This window comes from Strongylocentrotus purpuratus, unplaced genomic scaffold (genome assembly GCF_000002235.5).
Source record: "Strongylocentrotus purpuratus isolate Spur 01 unplaced genomic scaffold, Spur_5.0 spur5_scaffold_13, whole genome shotgun sequence".
Taxonomy (NCBI): Eukaryota; Metazoa; Echinodermata; class Echinoidea; order Camarodonta; family Strongylocentrotidae; genus Strongylocentrotus; species Strongylocentrotus purpuratus.
Window position 1 is genome coordinate 25,495,479 of NW_022145598.1, and position 18,771 is coordinate 25,514,249.

The following is an 18,771-nucleotide window of genomic DNA, read 5'->3' on the forward strand; positions in this document are numbered from 1 at the left end:
ACAAAGAGAAACAATTTTGAAATTATCCCCGATAATGTTATCACAATATAGGGGTATATACCAGTGTCTAAAAAATTGTATATTTTCCCTTTGAGATTTCCCTTTGAAGGTGCCCTTTTTTTCCAGAAAGTGCTCTTTTTTTGTTGGTGCCCCCCCCCCACTTTGGAAGTCGCTCCGCCACCTCTGCTTAGCCTCATAAAAAATGGTGCTACTTCTTGTTCTTGCTTTCCTTTGTCAGAGCAATATCAAAGAAGTAGCCCTCCTGAACAAGGTATTTTTCCAGGATAAAAGGAGCATCACCTTTGGTAGAAGATATGAAAAGTTATTTATAAACGCAATGCAAGGCTTTATAGCGGGGTCGGATCGGATGGAGCATATACCTGATTTTAAGTTCCTTTGTGAGCATCGCATTTTAAAGCTTATCTGTACTAGTTTATAGGAGGGATTAGACCACGCTGCAAGGTCACTGGACAGGTTGTAATCTCATCAACTCAGCTCTCAATCAACATAAGAAAAAGAGGATCATGGGGGACCAATGGTCATCGATTAGGCATTGTTTTCTATATAGAGGGAGCAAGTAGCTACCAGAAGGACGGTGTGACTTTAAAGAAACGCCACAAGAATACAAAGGGACACACAAAAAGCCATGTTTTTTTAAATTTATGCTAGTTTGGCCAATTCTCCCCCTTAAAGGTAATACAAAGATTTCGGAAATTTTGAAAATTAGGTGGATTGTGAATCTTTACAATTTTGATATATTTGGATGCCCCTGTGGATGTATTATAAGCACTACAAAATTTAGCCCCTAAAACACTTCTGTTTTCGAGAAAAAATGAATATTAAAATTTACCGGTGCTCCCGGTAAATTCTGATACATTTCAAATAGCGCCTACGGCCGTACAATGGTAGCTGCGTCCATGAAAATCTTAGAATATGTAGTTGCGATATATAATTTTCAAACGGGAATAGCTAATCAGTCGATTTTAGACAAGAAACATTGTTTCATAGCTAAAATAATATCTTTACCTTGAGAGGGAGCTATACAACTTAAAGAGTTTATTATTTATAATTTCATAACTTTAGACTCGATTTCAACCGCGACAACGATCAATGTATATTGTAGGAACGGATAATGCTTCCAATATGTTAATTTGAACCAAATTCATGACCCATACCAAAACTTTGTAATACATCTAAATACGTCACTATTTTATCGAAAGTCTGTACGAGCATTGAGGGAACCTGATGAAATTGGGACTTTTGCTGGTAGGACTAGTCTTACTTTATCTTCATAACTTTTTCCCGTTTCCTTTTTTGAAATAAATTCTATATTAATTTCCTTTCTTTTCTTTCATTATTTCTTCTTTTTTTCTTCTTAATTTGGTAAAAAAGGGTAAATGTTTCTTTGCTACCTTTCTTTTCTTTTTTAAATTTCTCTTTGACTGTCTATCTTTCTTATTTTCTTTAGTAACATAAACAAGTCAGATTAAAAGTAGTTGAAGATTATACAGAAACAAATGGTGAGATTTATCAACTGTTCTGGTCCAAGAACTCATGTTGGCTACTTTTCTTCTTGTACGTATTATCATTTCTATCATTAGTTTAATGTTGTTATTATTATTATTATCTTTAATAAGTAATTCTTTTATTTTTCTTATCTGTCTGTAAATATTACTAATCTAAATTATTAATTTTATGCATGTCTGTAAAGGACCCCACTGGAAATAAGCTCTCGAGCTTTCGTGGGTTATCCTTTTCAAGCTGACTTGTTATTGATCTGTTATTATTGTATATTGTTTTATGTTGGAAGCTTGTCGAATAAAAATCAATCAGTCTATTCGTTCTTAATTTCTTTTTCTTTCTTTCATTTATTAATTCTTGTTTTCTTTTTCTTTCTTTCATTATTCCTTTCTTTGAAACTATTCCTTCCTTTTCTTTCGGTCGTTCTATCGTGCTTCTTCCTGCCCCCTCCCCATCAGTTAACAGTGAGCCTATTAGGAAAGCATCTACAATTCAATTCAATTCATACTTTATATTGATTATAATCCAAACAGATAGGATCATTCTCATTTTTTTTTACATTGGATAACAAATTTTAAAGTTAAAATGTAACATAGATTATTGAGTGTAAGAGTAAAGATAACAATAACCAGGAATGACACTCATTAAATTACTACTGCACGTCATACCTGAAATATAATACATGGATTAGAAAACATTACAATACTTGTAATACTTTATACAATTTTACCCCTTTTTCTTTTCTAATAAAAAGGGGGGAAATACATATATACATGTACAACATGATAGTAAGGCAATATACATATTACATATGTTTTATGATTACCAAATTTAGATGATCCCGACAACTTGACCCTATTCCTATTCCAAACTAGTGGGATTCCAAAATCCATATTGAATCCAGTTAACTAGTTAGAATCAACTGGTACCAGTACCAGTTGGTTCAACTTGTATCTAACTGTTTTTTTCGACCTGGGTTGGCTACTGGGGCTCGGCCCCTGGACCCCATCAAGGGACTGATGCGGCCCCTGGATGCTCATCTGACCGTAATTAATTACCTAAAGCCCCTGAGCTTCCGGGAGCTCTGCCCCTGGAAGAGCTAGGACCCTGATGCTCATCTCATTGTAATTAAATGCATAAAACCCCTAAGCTTCATGGGGCTCGGCCCCCCTGGACTACCCGCCATTTAGTGACCTGCCAGTGTCAAAAACATGGTATCTGAATATGCTTATCTGACCGTAATTTCATGACTAAAACCCCTGAGCTTCCGGGGAAATCCTTCCCTTGACCCCCCCCCCCCCCCCCCCCCCCCCCCCCATGACAAGACCACAGGCTCGGCTCATTTCGCTCGCTATATACGCTCTACCTGAACATTAATACTCCACTCTGAAAAACGTTCCGCGGGGCCTGCATGTAATAATAATAATAATAATAATAGCTCGTTCTTATATAGCGCTTTTCAGGACCGGAGGCCCTCACAAAGCGCTTTACAGATAAGTATATTCTTACCCCGGTCATTGGATTCAGGGTTACCCGCACACAATGTATGCACATTCTCCACTCCCTGGGGAGCATTCCAGCCAGGCGTCATTTTTACATGCGCACACTTGCTAATCTAACCACATTAGCTTTCGCATCCTACCGGGTACCCATTTAACACCTGGGTGGAGAGTGGCAAATGTAGATCAATGTCTTGCCAAAGGACATTAGTGCTGCGGCGGGACTTGAACCACGGACCTTGTGATCCACTGTCCGGCGACTTATCCACTCGTCCACAACACCTCTACAACATGTAAGAGTGGTGGTGATGCAGTTTTTCTGCCCGGCCCAAACGGTTTTGCCCATTAAATCACTGCCCCTGGAAGGTGATCCCCCCCCCCTCCTGGAATGTTTGCCCCCCCCCCCCCCAATCCCAAAGGAATTCCGGCCATGCCGGCCGCAAGCTTAGGGGTATATTAAGACATTTAATTACGATCAGATGGAAAATTGTTGATACCTTATTTGTAACCCTGGCAGGTCAAAGGTTGGCGTGGAGTCTAGGAGGAAGAGCCCCCAGAAGCTCAGGGGTTTTAGGCATTAAATTACGGTCAGATGAGCATATTTTGATACTTCACTGATATTTGCAGGTCACCATTCTTTCTTTCTTTCTTTTTTCTTTAACATATTTTTTCAAAAAAGTGAGGGGGGGGCTCGAGCCCCCAAGCCCTGTCGTTCTGCAGACCCTGACATGTAGCCTTCGAAATAAGCATACTTTTTGGCCTGATTGTACATTTGGGAATTTGTCATTTTCCAACAAACGCATAAAAAGTATAAATAACAAAAAAGTGAGAACAAATCTCGGAAAGTTGCATTTTGTTGCAAAACATAAACGCTCTATTGGCAATCTATACCGCTCGTGACGGCTATCAAGAAAGGTTATGAATTGTACCGGGGGCTTCGCTCTCGGGCTCTAAGGTGGGCCCGTGAATCCCACTAGAAGAGTTTGCGCTATAAACGCCTCAAGAGCTTCAGGGGGCTCCACCCCCTGGAGCCCCGGAATTGACTCTGCCCCTAATATAGACACCACCCAAAAAGGATAGTTTGAAGTTGGTATCTCTCAAGACGGCTACAATGTATGTATTGCTGATTGTGATTGCTTAACCCCGAGAGTGTCCAGGGGCTCTACCAGCTCCTGAACGCCACACTGGCTGAAGGGCTCAGCTAATAAACGCGCAAGGTGTACTACGTACACTGACTTTGCCCCTTTTTGAAGTCCTGGATCCGCCGCTGATTTAAAGGTACTATGTCCCATTTGCAGGCCAAAAAAATGAAAACGTTAAATTCCAACGTCATTTGAAAGATAATACCAATTTAAAACTTCCCTGAAAAAGGCGGGGCTTGAAAATGTCTTAAAGTGGGAAAAAACGACTATTAGTTGTCGAATCGACTTAGGAGCTATAGAGCCAATAAGTAATAGTCTTGATTTTCAGACCATTGTACCGAATGATCATACGTTTTAGGCTGCGCAAAGATTCAATCAGTTTAATAGTGTCTGACAGTGAAGTCTAGCAAGTTAACGGGTTTCCTTGCATAATTTGAATATTAGGACACTGCTAACGTTTAAATTTCACAGATAGGACATACAATATATATTAATAATTCCTGCAAAGTTCTACAGAATTTGAGGTTGGCTGCAAAAGGGACAAAGTACCTTTAAGGCACTTTGATGACACAATCTCAATACTTTTCTCATGGCAGGGATGAGTAATAAACGGTTTTTTTTCTTCGGGGGGGGGGGAGGTGAGGGGTGGGGGAAATGTTAAGCGTTATCCAGGGGGAGCCGTCCTCTGTCCCCTTGAATGAATGCTTTTTGAAGTATTTTAAACCGAGAAAAAAGCCATTATTTTTTTCCTTCCTTCCATTCCTTCCTCTCTTCTTTTTCTACCTTTTGTGTGTGTTGTGTGTGTAATTATAAATGCTGAGGGCAGTACGCAGTTTTACAATTACCATAGACGATTGGGAAGACCCTAACCCTACGCCCCCATCTCCAACAACCATGGCTGGGTTTCAAAAGAGCCGAACCATCATCAAGGAGAAGAAGAAAAAACAGTCCCTTATAAGTATGAAAATAATAATAATAATAGTTCAGTTCTTGTATAGTATTAAAATAATAACATCTCTATGCGCTTCCAATGAGCTTTGGACAATTACCCTAGCTTTAGCTCCGGCAGCCTTATCACCGCACAGTGCATTTCAAGGAATAATCCTACCAGATACCCATTAACCTAACCTGGGTTGATCGAGTGTGGCAAATGTAGATCAATGTCTTGCCAAAGGACATTAGTGCCGCGGCGGGACTCGAACCGCGGACCTTGTGATCGACAGTCCGGTGACGTATCCACTCGACCACAACACCTGTACATATAGTGAGAGTTTTTTTTAAGGGTTTTAGTATGAGCTAAAAAAACGGCTTTAATTTTTATAACGCTTGATCTGCAAGACTACATACAAACTAAAGTTTAAGTTCAATTTTAATCTGTTTCTATTCTGACCATTTGAATTTTAGTCCGTTTCTATTTTGATTATTTAAATTTAAACGACTTAAATTTCTATTCCTTAAATTCTATCATAAACGACTCATGTGGAAAACTAGTCACCGCACCCTTTCGGCAAACCCAGGGGGGGGGGGGCTTTGAACGAATGGTCGCGTTCTAGTCAACGCGACGCGACGCGACTCGACGCTCCCACCCTTTCGGCATAAGACTACATAATCCTACCCTTTTGTTTTGTTTGGGGTTATATGGGGCTTGAACACTTTCGGACCTTGAAGGTTTTCGCGTCATGTAGGTACGAAGAGGTAATGTGATCCGAATATGAACCAAACATATACATCTTTTTTGTCGGGGTGGGGGTAGTGGACTTGGGGTCAGGGGCATCGCTAAAGGGGCGGATCCAGCCGGCGGCAGGGGAGGGGGCCCAATTCGTGAGAAAATATTTAGCGGCGAAACACTCAGCCGGCCGATATTTTGCTCGGGGGGGGGGGGGGGGGTTGTAAGCTGATAATTCTCTCAGTGAGTGGAGGGGGGGGGGGAATGAGCACTAATTTTTGTTTTTGGCCCTCGAAAATTTGAAAAATCGCACACCCCCCTTGAGCACCAGGGGAGGGGGCCCATCTAAAAAAATAAGGTAAAATTAACGTGTTTTTACACGTTTTTTTTCTGCAGGGGCTGGGCCCCCGGGCCCCCCTGGATCTGCCACTGCATACCGACACCAGATTGACAACAGACCGAACGATTTAAAAAAAAAATTCTAATTACTTATTTATTGCTACCGAATTGCTACCAAAATGCTCTCAAATACAAATAGATGGATAACAAGGTTAGATATAATGTACATTAATTATTCTTATTATTTATTTATTTTTACGGAATTGCTACCAAAATGCTCTCAAATACAATTTAGAAAGTACAAACAGATAGATAACAAGGCTAGAACTAATGTACAATAATTATTCTTATTATTTTTGTATTATTACCGAATTGCTACCGAAATGCTTTCAAATACAAATTAAAAAATACAAACATACAGTTTAATAACAAGGATAGAAATATTGTACAATAATTATTCTTATCATTTCTTTATTGCTACCGAATTGCTACCAAAATGCTCTCAAATACAAACAGATAGATAACAATTAAGGTTAGATATAATGTACATTAATTATTCTTATTATTTCTTTATTTTTACGGAATTGCTACCAAAATGCTTTAAAATACAATTTAGAAAGTACAAACAGATAGATAACAAGGCTAGAACTATTTACAATAATTATTCTTATTATTTTTGTGTTATTACCGAATTGCTACCGAAATGCTTTCACATACAGATAGAAATCAAGGTTAGAAATACAGTACAATAATTATTATAATATACGGTGAGAGTCAAAAAAAGTTTACACCTAGATAATTGCTGATTATTTTTAAGATCATGTATGTACAGTAAATTATTATACATCTTATGAAAGAGTGTTTTATCCCAAATCATTTGGTACCATTTTTGTGCGGTATTTGTTCACGCTTTGATGAACAGGAGGTTTGTTTGCGAGATTGCAAAAATCGACTTGCCGATTTTACCATTACAAAAAAAGAAAAAAAGAAAAGAAAAGTAAAAATTTTGTTAAATGCTTAAGGGGGGGGGGTTAACAACACTAATTAGTGCCCACATCATCCCCGGCTTATTCGGCCGGCTGGCTGAATCGCCGCTAAATATTTTCTAACAACCAAAAAAAAAAAAAAAAATAGGGGTATTTTTTAGATTTGCACTATTTGCTTAAATATGTGATAGAATAAATTTCCCGAACATAATGTTGATAGTTAGAGTATATATTTTAACTGCGCTATTTCAGACCAGGTTTTTACCGGGGGACTTCATTTTTTTGAAAATTTCTCACATTTGCATTTTTATGGTAATTTATGCAAACAAGGTCATAAAATTCACATTTTATCCAGAAATCATAATTTATTCATATTTAAACATTTTTTTTCACTACATATATTCGTTAAATCATTTGGAATGATACGACCCAAAAATTGGAAGAGCCAGTTTATTTTTATGTTATCTCTTGTTTTGATAATTTCCTATGTATTTCATTATTTGTTTTACTTATGTCTTATAATGTTTTTGTTGTTTTATTTCATTTCTAACTACAATTCAACTATTTTGACCCCAAAACGAACACCTAAGACCAAATAACCAATGTTTATCTCTTTTTAGGAAAAATGATATTTCCATATGTTTTGTACACAAATCACAAAAAATTGCGATTTTCGGGCTGACATGCAAAGACAAAAGGGCTTGGACTTTGTAACTATACGCCCGATTTTCAAAAAAAAAAATTGTTCTTAAAGATGCATAAGATTTGAAAGAAAAAAGTCATGAATGTAGCAACAGCAAAGTAGGAGTGAATGCTATCTTTTGCAACAGAATGCAAATATTTAAAATCCGAAAAAGTCATATTTCTAATTGTAATGTAGTCTGACTAATGCTGAGCAAACAAAGACCTTTAATATCACCACGATAACATTATAACATAACGAACTATCTGTACAATCAGAAGATTAGACATCCATTTCTGTTCATTGTGATTAAATACATATTTGAAATACAGATACATGTATGGTATACTCTATAGGATACATACGTATATATATATATATATATATATATATATATACATGTACACGAATCCCTTTTAAAACATAAATTAATTGATGAAGATATATTTATGTTCACCCAGTAAACTATAAAATTAGATTAGCTTTTCGTCATCATCAATAACACCTATGAACATCAAATTTGATGAAAATAAGATATCAATAGACTGAAATATAATGAACAAGTATACAAATGCTTTTAACCGGTTTACCTAGGTAAATCATTTGATAATTCAAGTTACACTTCTGCATTCTCAAAATTTTATCGAGACTGTATTCAAATTCCGTACATTTTGACATTGGACAATACGAATTGTTGTGTTGTTTTTTATTGGGGGGGGGGGCTAAGATATAAAAATCTTAGTAGGGCCTAATTAGTATGGACATTTTGACAGCAAATGAGAGTTTGAAAGCTATTATTCGAGCAAGCATGATAATAACCAATCACTTCAAGATTTTGAACCATATACAGACTTGTTACTAAAAATGTCTGAAAATTAAGCTTCGTGTCTCGAGGTTTACATGGTTCCGTTAATTTCATATTGAAGAAGCAAAACACAATAAAAAAGAGCATATTAATTAAAAGCAAAAACTCATACAGGACATAACATGAAAAAAAAAACGTTTCATTTGAATCGTTTGTCTAGAACAACCAATCGATTTTCGGCGTTAGCGTATAGTATACATTATAGAAAATATAGGCTTAGTTGCCATTCATTGAGAAACCAACCCCGCTCCCCAAAAAAGAAGAAGAAAAAAAAAAGAAGAAACCACCCAAATAACAAAACACACTGGTTTTTCTTCGGTGGTTTTCCATGTCATATCTGATATGCCAATGTTGACTGCGCTGAATCAAATAATCAATAGACAACCTGACTCTTTTCTGTCAAATATCAATCATGGATTTACATTTGTGATGTGCAAATGATAGGGTTTCACAATCCCAAGGTTTTCTTTGACGTCGAATGATCGACTGCTTTGATCGTAATTAGTCATTACAGCGATGCCTCTGTGACTGCCTGTGTTAATTACTGTCCAGTAGAGCTTGCCATTGAAGTAGCTAATATCTCGCCCGAAGTTATTATCGTTGATGTCAGGGTCAATCATGTAGTCTGTGAGCTCGTGATACGATTGGTTCAGGTCCTTGTAGAAACTTCTTTTTTTGTCATTGTCTGAGAAAAATATGCGTCGTGGATCTCCTGTCAAAACAAAGAAAATCAGAAAATCTTACAAGAAAAATTATTCTCCTGAATAATTTAATCTTTAATCTAATACAAATTTAATAACAAAACACAAACAACTATATATTGAAAAAAGTCAAATCCTGAAAAGACAAGTCAAGACTACATACAAATTGGAGATGCTGCATGTATGTGGTATACGTGGCGTATAACATAATGATCATTTCAGTTAAGTTTGAATCATATTCAAACATTCTATAGTTTTCTCCTTTTTTGCTAGCTCATGACATATCATAACAAGGGAAACGCTATCGGCCGATTCGCCTGCATTACTCAATTCGATATGATGAAAAATTGAGGTTGGAACATTATTTATAGGCAGGGTGGCCCATTAGCAGGCCCCACAAAATGAAATCCTCTAAATGTAATCAGCATTTTGAAGTGAACATTGACTAAGAATCATCAGAAGAATTATTTAATATAATTTGCACCAAGATTTATGTTTAATGAAATTAGATGAAACTAGATGGAAGTTCGACTGCGAGCAGTCGAAAATGATGCCTCCGCCATAGAGCGATTTCACAAACCAAAACAGTAGCAATTTTCAAATTCAAGTTTAATTGTAATCCATTAACAGGTTCTCAGAAGATCGTGATTACAAGCTATTTTTCATATACATGTATGACCCTTTTATCTTTGACGTCATGACATTAAAATCTACTCAGTTCATTGGCTTTGCAAGATACATAAATTTTCTTCGTTTGATGGTAATCTGTCCATCGGTTCTATTGATGTGATTACAAGCTATTTATGCATACATTATGAGTCCTGTGACCTTTGACCTCGTGACCCCCAAAACTAATCAAATCATTGGCTCTGCAAGATACATACATGTCCTTCGTTTGATGGTAATCTGTCCATCGGTTCTAATGTGATCACAAGCTATTTTTGCATGCATAATGAGCCCAGTGACATTTGACCTCATGACCTTCAAAACTAATCAATTTATGGGCTCTTACATACATGACCTAAGTGTGGCAGGAATTCATCCATCAGTTTGTGAGATAACGCGATCACGAGCTATTTTTGCATACTTAATGAGCCCTGTGGCCTTTGACCTCATGACCTCCAAAACTAATCAATACATTGGCTCTGCAGATACATACATGACCTAAGTTTGGCAGGAATCCATCAATCGGTTCTTAATAAAAAGAAAAACAAGCTATTTTTGCAAACATAATGAGCACTGCGACCTTTGACCTCGTGACCCCAAAATCTAATTAATTCATTAGCTCTGCAAGATACATCTAGGACCTAAGGTTGGCGGTAATCCATCAATTGGTTCTTGAGATAATGCGATCACGAGAACGGGACGGACGTACGGACGGACGGACAACCAGAAAACATAATGCCTCCGGCTACTTTGTAGTGGAGGCATACACATTTATTTATTAATCCTCATTTTTAAGTTCTGAAAACATAATCCAAGTCTACTGACCTTTTACCTTGACTTTGTGACCTGGAATGTGTGTCATATGATTTGTAATACCTGGGGGGGGGGGGGGGGTTATAAAGAGTTCGTAAAGTAACGCATGACTTTACGAACGACTTGTATATGAAGTGCCAGATAGGATGCCCAAATTTTTCCTGATATTTTAGATAACCTCAATTAAATTATGGCAAAAAATATACTTTGCATTAAAAATGTTTGTTATAATAAGAATGTTAATCTACATCTGCACAGTTCAACTTAATAAATAAAAATCAATAATGATTGAGCATCCCATTTGGCTTTTCATATACAAGTCGTTCGTAAAGTCATGCGTAACTTTACGAAAAGCTTTATGAAACACCCCCAGATAATCTTTGGGTACAAGTTTCATTGATTTCAAACAAACACTTTTGAAATTATGCTAAAAATTTAAAATCTTGATGTTGATGTCACAACAAAGTCTAAGTTTGCAGACCTGAAATGAAATTTGACCTTGATTTTGTCACCTAAAAGACTAATCACATGATTGGTGATACTTGATTACCCTAATGTTCAAGTTTCATGGAATAGGAATGTATACTTTCAAAATCATGAACAAAATTCGAAATCTTTTTTTTTACTAAACTGCATCATGATGATTGAAGTAAAGAAAACAAAATAAGTCAAAGTGGTGTCAGCAAAAGAAGCTGGAGAAGAGAGCTAAGCCATCACAAAGGGCAAAAAGCCAGAGGGGAAACGCCAGCCACAGAGGCCGAGCTCGGCAAGACGGTCCCAAACTACAACCGGTACCGGCTTACACCAGACAAGCGTAACTGGGCTTCAGACCAGACAGATAGAACCAGGGTAAACCCTGTCGTCCACCAAGACGCTTCGACACAGTGAGAAGCCCAGTCTTAACAGTTGGAGAGACGTCAGGCCGAGGTCTAAAATTGCCACAGCCCTCTCCGTCTAAGCCACAGTCCTAGACTTGACATCAGAAGGCTACAATAAACCTCATAAAATACCAACTACAAACTTCTTACCCCTTGCCGAATCGCCGGACGACGAAGCTTGCTCAAGAGCCTTGCTAAAGCTGGAAGGTTTAGCTAAATAGGCTCAGCATGGTCACCACTAGACCACGCCTCACCGCATCAGAGGCTGCAAGAGCTTGGTACAAAAGGCTTACATGTGGTCGAGACCTTTCTGTTGAGTGGTGAACTCAACTGAAACAACCGCGAGAAAAAGCCCCAGTCAGACTGACGGCCTAGGAGCACCCATCCCTACGGGTGAGGGAAGGTACCCAAAGCAGATGCCGACTTCCTACCTGGAGGAGCGTCAAGGACAGCAAGAGCTAACTACAGGCCCAACTCCCACCAACAACAGCACATAGTGGAAGGCCAAAAGCAGCACCAGGTAACCCGGACTTAAAGGCCCGAATTCACAAAGCAAGGTTTGAGCTCAGACCAAGGTTTGTCGTCAAACCTCCTTTTGTTTCGCCAAACCTCCCTTTGTTCTTTTCAAACCAGGTTTGTAAATAACAAAAGGAGGTTTGGCGAAACAAAAGGAGGTTTGACGACAAACCTTGGTCTGAGCTCAAACCTTGCTTTGTGAATTCGGGCCACAGTGTCTCGGATGCCGGTGTAGCAACACCCGCGAAATCCGAACAAACCAAAGCCAGGTGTGACCAGGGCCGGCTCATTGCTAGTCGAGGCACAGGAAGGGGCAGCAACTGAGCCTCCGCCCGAACCCAGGATGCTTTTCGGGTCTACTGGTATCTACAGTCGCCAAAAGCATACAAAAAGCCAAAAAGCCCAGCCCGCGAGCTTCTAGAGAAGTGCAAGTTCAGGTTCATTTATTCAAAACCACACACAACATGATATAATCTTTCACATAAAAAGAGACCAGCATTAGTACATTAATCAACATATATGAACTTGATTACATCATGAAATGAATGGTTTTAGGACCCCTGTTTAAGCTAAGCTTGTGAGCGGGGCCCTATATTCAACAAAATACATACATTAACGATATGGCAAGGTGAATAAAAAGTATGCAATGTTTGTACACACACACACGCACACACACACACACACACACACACACACACACACACACACAGCAACGACACTGACGAGTAGGTCCTTAGTGGTCTATAAGCATTTGAGAATGAGAAATTACTAAGATACAAAGTATAATTATGTCAGTCCTCCAAATTAGATACGTTTTAGAAACCTTCTAAACCTAGAAAGAGTTGTACTATGTGTTATATCATCAGGCAAACTGTTCCATTCCGTATCAGGACAATTACCCCCTGGACAATCACCCCCCCGGAAAATTACCCCCGGAAAACTACCCCTCAAGGACAATTACCCCCTGGAAATTTACCCTCCGGAGAATTACCCCCCGAGGACAATTACCCCCCAAGGACAATAACCCCCCGGAAATTACCCCCGGAGAATTACCCCCCGAGGACAATTACCCCCCAAGGACAATTACCCCCCCGGAAAATTACCCCCCGGAGAATTACCCCCCGAGGACAACTACCCCCGAGGACAATTACCCCCCGAGGACAATTACCCCCCGAGGACAATTACCCCCGAGGACAACTACCCCCGAGGACAATTACCACCCGAGGACAACTACCCCCCCCCCCCCGAGGACAATTATCCCCCCCCCCCCTCGAAAAACCATTACCGCGGCCAGTGGACAATCACACCCAGGGAATTTGTAACACTGTGACGTATAATGCGAGCTCCTCTTCAAATTGCTATTTAGAGAAAATGTCATGAAATTTCATTTTCTTAGTTATTTATGACGGAATAGTTTTGTTTCGTACAGGGGTTGTGTATAAATTATATTTATATTCGTAGCTCACATTCAAAGCCCTCGTACCCATCTGCAAAATCTTTTTGCTTGACGTACATGTATCCTCCTAGGAGGAGATTTCACCCACCCCTCTCGCTCTGTATCCATTCCACCTTTGTGAAGTTTGACTTAATATGCCACGTGTATTGAATCAAATTCAATTGCCAGAAGACGCATGTATCAAATCAAAGTACGGAATTTACATTTCTTAGAAATTTAACAATACATTGCGCGCAGATGAGTACGCGTTAATACAGCTAGTCTCCCCAAAAATGACCCAACAAAGAAATTAGGATGTAAGATATCATTATGTATGCATCCTCTGTAACTTTTCTAATCAGCTGATCGTATATTTGTCTTTGTATGTATAATGGGCCCTCATCCATGATCTATTCCAAAATTAAGGTTCTCTTCATGTTTATAAATGTAATGTAATATATATATATATATATATTTCTGTTGTCATGGTGAACTAAAATATGTTTTCTTGTACTGTAATTTATTTTGAAATAAAAATTGCCTTCAACCTAAATATATGGTATGTATGGTGCCATATTAAAAGAAAATAAGTATCCGCACTTGGGTACATTCATCTCAATGATTTTGTAATTCCAGAGCAGTGTTTTTTCAACGGGGGTGCCGCAAGAGAATGTTAGTTACATGACAATTTTTTTTGGCAAACGTTGATTTTGTGAAAAACAAATATCAGAAACGGGTAGAGTATTTATTTTCATGAGAAAATAAAATGTAAACAAATAATAAAATGTCTTTCTTCCTCGCTCGCTGACAATATTTTGCGAATATATATCTTTTATTTCGACATTAAATTGTTACCACACTCATCGCATCGTGTCGAACAAAAAGTTGAAATAACGCTGCACAAGAGAAATCCTTCGTAGAAAACAGCAACCACAGTGTTGTTACATACATTATAGTTAAAGAAAAATGGGTAGTAATGAGGAAGATCACGCGCAAGTATTTGAACGAATGTGGGTTCATGCACGGGATTTTATGGGCTCGTAGCCTTCACAGCATCTCTCAACGTGTCAGATCGTCTTTTGCTATTGAATCCTGATTGTCCCCGGGGGGGGGGGGGATTGTCCTCGGGGGCGGGTAATTGTCCTCGTGGGGTAATTCCTCAAGGGGTAGTTTTCCGGGGGGTTATTGTCCTTGGGGGGGGGGGGTAATTGTCCTCGGGGGAGTTGTCCTCGGGGGGTAATTGTCCTTGAAGGGTAATTGTCCTCGTGGGGTATTTCTCCGGGGGTAATTTTCCGGGGGTAATTGTCCTTGGGGGGTAATTGTCCTCGGGGGGGGGTAATTTTCCGGGGGGTAATTGTCCTTAGGGGGTTATTGTCCTCGGGGGGTAATTCTCCGGGGGGTAATTCTCCGGGGGGTGATTGCCCAGGGGGTAATTGTCCTAGAACCGTTCCATTCTTTGATGCAAGAGATATGGAAAGAGGTCAGACCGTCAGAGTGATATTTGTTCTTGCAAAAGGCTGATGAATAAGACCCCTTTGACGTGTATTATGATTATGAATTTATGAGTTTTGACGGAATAAATCTTTTAACGTACATTCATGAGGCATAGACTGAAGTTTAAACATAAATAATACGCAATTGAACGACACAAGTCCACTTAGTGTTAATATTCTTACTCGAAGGAACAATGGAGAACTTGGATGTCTATAATTAGAATTAGTTATAAGCCTTATTGCCTTCTTTTGCAATACTCTCAACTTATCAAGATATGACTTAAAAGTGTTCCCCAAGCAACATTACAGTATGTCAATTAAGGAAGAATAATACTCTTATATAATGTTATCAGCACTCTTTCAGGTGAAATGAATTTTAATCTAAAATTGACACCTACACTTCGGGACAACTTAGTGCATACAACATATAAATTCTTCCAAGATAAATGCCCATCCATATTTAACCCTAAGAACTGAACATTTTCACTAAGCGCAAGATCATGGCCTCCAATATTAAGAAAAGTAATAACATCTGGAAGCTCTTTACCCTTGAGCTAAAAATAACACATTTGGTCTTTTGAACATTCACCAATAACTTATTACAACAATACCATGCATACCATTTCTGAATCTCTTGATTTGCAATTAGTAATAAATCTACAGCCTTCTTATCAACCAGCAGCAAGCTGGTATCATCAGCAAACAGTGAGTATGATAATAATGTTGATGAGTGTATTATATCATTTATATAGATTAAAAACAACAGGGGACCAAGAACAGAACCCTGAGGTACACCATATGTAATAGAAGGAAGTTGGGAACTAGTACCATCCACCACAACAAATTGAGTCCTGTCCAACAAATAGCTTTGGAACCACGACAATGCTACACCACGTATTCCATATGCTCTAGTTCGTTTCCTGAGGAGGATACCATGATCAATAGTATCAAACGCCTTTAGATAGATCTAAGAATATCCCCAGACAATACTTGTCTCCATCAAAAGCTTTTATGATATTACTTAAAAAATTAAACACACCCATTTGTGTGGAGAAGTGCTTACGAAACCCACACTGCTGAGGAATCAAGATATCCTTCTAAGATAGAAACTCATTTAAGCGTTTTAAAATTATTTTCTCAAGAATTTTAGAAAAGATTGGTAACAATGCTATTGGCCTATAATTAATGACATTTTTACGGTCAGATTTTTTATATACTGGTACCACTTTAGCTTCCTTGAGTTTATCAGGAACAACTCCCTGAGCTAAAGGCATATTAATGATTTTACATAAGGGATCAATAAAAAGGTAAATGTACTCCTTGATAATTATAGGTGAAATATCATCAGAACCACTAGATTTAGATGGTTTCAAAGATGACACAATATCGATGATCTCAGAGTTTGAAGTGGTTTTAGAAACATAGATGCATTATCTTCACACTGTTTCATATAATCACGAAAAGATTGTGGTACTTGAGGAATATATCTGTACTGATTTTCATGGGTAATCAAATGAAAAATTTATTAAAACTTACAGCCTTAACCTTGGCAGATGATAGGAGTACTCCATTAAAATCCATCTCTTGAGGAAGTGAACGCCTATTTGACCGACCTAACAATTCATTGATATGAGACCAAGTTTTTCTTATATCGCCTTTAACACTGTGGAACAAATCATTGTAATAATTTTGCTTGGCTATACGAAGAGTATTAACCAAGACAATCTTATAATCAACATATTTCTTTTTATTCTCAGCTGGCAGTCTCTTGACATAACTACCATAAAGCTTATGTTTACGATTTATTGATTTCAATAAATCACGAGTTAACCATGGCTTTTTACATTTACTCTTTAATGTTTTTTTTTACATTTACTCTTTAATGTTACCTCAACTAATAGGAAACATAAATTAATTTCAAAAACATTTGTGGAAAATGTTCATATAAGTCATTGACGCCTTCCAGTCAACCAATTTCAGCAAAGTGTTGCTTGAACCTTGAGATTGTATTATAATTTATTCTCCGCGTCAAAACCTGTCCATCTTTCTTAACAGAAGTTACTACAGAACCCGTTAAAAAAAAATATAGGCATATGATCTGAAATATCTGAAAACATTACACCTGAGCCAATGGCGTACCTATGGGGGGGCAGGGGGGCAGAGTGCCCCCCCCCCCTGACGGGTTCCAGGGGAAAAAAGAAAAAGGGGAAAGAAAAGAAAAGAAAGGAAAAGGAAAGAAAAAGAAAAAAGGAAAAGTGAAGAAAAAAGGAAAGAAAGAGAAAAAAGGAAAAAAAGGAAAGAAAAAAGGAAGAAGAAGAGAAAAGGAAGAAAAAGAGAAAAGGAAGAAAAAGGGAAAAGAAAAGGAAAGGAATAAAAATGGGGAAATTAAAAAAAAAAAAAGACCATGGGGGAGGGGGGGGGGGGGGGGCAGTTGACCCCAGATATTTTGAAAACGTCCAGTTCGGTTGCTCGAACTCCCTTCACTCCTTTTGCTTTTGAGATTCTTCGGAAAACTTTTAACGCATCTTTCCCCCTCCCCCACCAGAAAATTATTCCGCATACGGCCCTGAAAAATTAAAACAAATGAAGATAGGAAAATATAAGTGATATAACAAATTTGAAACTCTTCGCTGGCGCGAACTGCTTGCTAGCCTAGTTTTGTATTAAATGTTTTGACTTGCTCGTCCCCCTGAAAAAAGAAAAGGATTAGTATTGCCTAGAATACAATTGTGCCTGCCCCGACCTGCAACCATGGCAAAAATAACACACAATATATGTACCAAATGTTACTAAAAGAGACTAATTCAACACTCGCTCGCGAATAAAATGAATAGACATTGCTTTGGAAACAATTGTTTGACCTGCAAAAGGAAGAGTTTTTTCGCCCTCTCGCCAATTGTATTTTTCTCGCTCGCTACACTCGCTCGCGAATAAAATGAATAGAATCTGAAATCTGAAATTTATAAACCAATTATCATTACAAAAATTTTGCTCGCTCGCTACGCTTGCTCGCCAAAATAGAAATAACACCGCTTTTAATAATCACGTCCCTGACATGGAACAATGAACCAAAGTTTTATGTACCATATTTTCCCTATAAAAGAAAAGTGATTTTTTTTTCGCTCGCTACGCTAGCTAGCTCGTGGAATTATGTGCCCACCACTAACCTGCTACAATATCATTAAAAAGAGAAATGTAGGGGGTTGCCTGCCCGCCAAAATGGGATTGACATTGCCTTAAACACGATTGTGCCCGCCCCCTACCTGCAACAATGAAACAAATTTTATTTAGCAATTCATTGAAAGAAAGATGTATTTTCGCTCGCTAGCTAAAATGGGTATAAAATCACCCTAAACACAATATTGTTCCCGCGCCCTGCATGGGACAATTGAACCAAGTTTAAGTGGCAATTATTAAAAAAGAAGTGACTTTTTTCTTGCTCGCTACACTCGTTTGAAAAAATGAAATTAACTTTGCTAACAAGTGAATGTTCCCACCCCCAACTTGCAACAATACCAGTTTATATACCAAACGTTACTAAAAGATTTTTTTTGCTCGCTCGCTCGCCA